Source organism: Medicago sativa, chromosome 6, assembly GCF_051527215.1.
Source record: "Medicago sativa cultivar Bolivia chromosome 6, Bolivia_mono, whole genome shotgun sequence".
Taxonomy (NCBI): Eukaryota; Viridiplantae; Streptophyta; class Magnoliopsida; order Fabales; family Fabaceae; genus Medicago; species Medicago sativa.
Window position 1 is genome coordinate 16870050 of NC_140754.1, and position 2486 is coordinate 16872535.

The following is a 2486-nucleotide window of genomic DNA, read 5'->3' on the forward strand; positions in this document are numbered from 1 at the left end:
ATTAAACGATATTGAAATTAAATATATAAGTGATAAAAAGATAATAAAATTCATTTGAAAAAAAGATAATAAAATTAAATAGAACCTCCTTAAAAAATTAAATGGAACGGTTCAAAAAAATAAAAAAAATAAAGTTAAATGGAAGAAAAAATCATATTGAAATATAATATTAAAAAATAAAAGAAAAGGTTCCCAGTGTGAGTTGAAAAGAGGTGCTTGTGAAATAAATTGTCGAGAAGAAGTTTTTTAAAGTAATATTCAACAACTTTTGGCCAAAGCTCATTCCATTCAATTTTATGCATTCAAAAAAATACGTTTTTTTAGTAAGTACTTAATTGATGCTGTGTCTGGCCTAATTTCTCCTTAAAAATGTAGAGAAGTTGGAAAAAAGTCGGGTCAAACGATACCTTAATCTTCCACAACGGCAATGTAGAAGCAACTGAATTTGGGAGAAAAAATCGAAAAATAGTTAAAAGTTATTAAAAATATAAAAATTATAAAATAATTAAAAAAATTAGTGAGGGGCAAAATGGGAAATTCACCCATATCATGGTGAGGTGGCAACAACCAAGTTCCACTAATTATGAAATTACGAAAATGCCCCTCATAAGGGCAAAATGGTAAAATTATAGGGATTGATATTTAATATATAGTAAGTAGATAGATAGATGTTTTAGGCCAAACTGTTCAGTCTTCTTAACTATAGAAGTTTGTGATAATCTAAAATGGATGCTCAACCAAAGATATCAAACACAATGAATTTTATTACATAACATCTAGTGTGGTCTATATTGAATCAAACCAAAAGCTCCTCAATAGTGCCAACAAATTCCAGTAACAAGTACAATCAAACGACTGTGACAATAAACAAGCCTATATAGAAACTAGAAACATTGATAATTCTAGTAACTATACTTAACTTCAAATGAAGGTTTACATCCTAGAGATATCCTTGGACAAGAGGACAATTCTTCTATAATCCTGCTTTTTTCCAAAAGCTGTCTAGTAGTAGTAACACCGATTGACATGTCTTGTAAAAGGCTCGCATTTTGTAAAATATATGTTGCAAATCGAAGATCATTTGTCGAGCCTTGAAAGTTTGAAATAGTACATGATTTGAGGTGAGACGAAACACATTCGAGACCGAAAGTTGGGCATTTCCTTTTCCTTGGATGAGCTGGTCATTGTCCACTGTCAAAAAGATAAGAAAAACGTTTATCAAAGTAAGTGAGAGAAAAAAACGTGCAAACAAAGTAACAAACATACAACTCAACAAACCTTTTTGATAAATAGAATTTCAAGCCCGGGACAACAGCGGAGGAGTTCTATTACACCGTTCCAGCAATTTAATGAGCCTAAACCAAACAATAGTTCACAATGAGTTAAGTTTCGGAACAATGGAATGACTTTGAAAGAAGCCTCTAGAGGTCTGGTTTTGAATCCTGTGATTATGGGTAGAAATTTGACATTATCAATACCGTTAAACAGATCATCCGTTGAACTGATACTCGCTCTAACCAACTTAGATAAGGTGAAGGATTTAAACCCTTCTGCCTCTTGTGAACTTTTTTCAACAAAAATCTTATCACTAACTATATAGATATATTCAGCATGTAAATCTTGTAGGATAGGACAAGCAGAAAGAAAAATGATGTAATCATTCCCATTTTGAAAACAAACAATTTTCAAATGTAAGGTTTTGAGCGATGGCAGATCAACACACGAAGTATCAATTGTAACCGCTCAAGTTTGAGAACAACAAGGGTTCTAAAGATGAAAATAATGGGATTCAAGGTGTGGAAATACATATTAAGATGAATTTCCTCAACACGACGCTGTTTAATGACTTCAAGCCAGGAGGCAAAGCCTTTGTTGAAGATTCTATGATGACATTGCATGCGATTTCCAAACCAATAGTTGAGGCGAAATGATTTGAGGGATTTGATACTTGAAAGAGGTGATAGCATGATAGTATCGACAAAACGACCAAAACGATGAAAGGTTTTCAAGGTCTTTGAAAATTTCATTGTTGAAGTCAAGAACAGGGACTGAATAGAAGAGTGTGGTCCACCGCTTGGAAAGAATGGTTGTAGTGAAAGCTTGTTTCGTCTGAAGAAAAGAGAGTATGTGACACAATAAATCATCTGGTAAATTGCTGATTCTATCGACTAAACTGTTTCCACTGTTGAAAGGTGCATCCTGCATGTAAACCCGAATTTGTGTTAGTTTAATAATCCCTTTAACTGAATGATCAAGAAGTTTGACGCTCCAGCAGTTTGACGCTAGTTAGGGTCTAATCAAATAAAAAAAAAAACAACAAACGGAGTGTAGTGAAACTTTGAGAACCCAATCGGTGTGTAGAAATTATGAAGAAAAATTAGTGAACCTGAATGAATTGTTCCTTCCGTTTCTTCATAGCTGCAAATCTTGAATGCTAATCTCCAAGTCGGGATATTTATATTAAAAGGCCCAATTTTTAATATATA

At 33.0% G+C, this 2486-nt stretch overlaps 1 pseudogene; it reads right to left on the bottom strand.

Annotated features, from left to right (window-relative positions):
* Positions 1-831: 831 nt before the first annotated feature.
* Positions 832-2205, bottom strand: LOC146913270 (F-box/FBD/LRR-repeat protein At5g56420-like; annotated as a pseudogene).
* Positions 2206-2486: the final 281 nt, after the last annotated feature.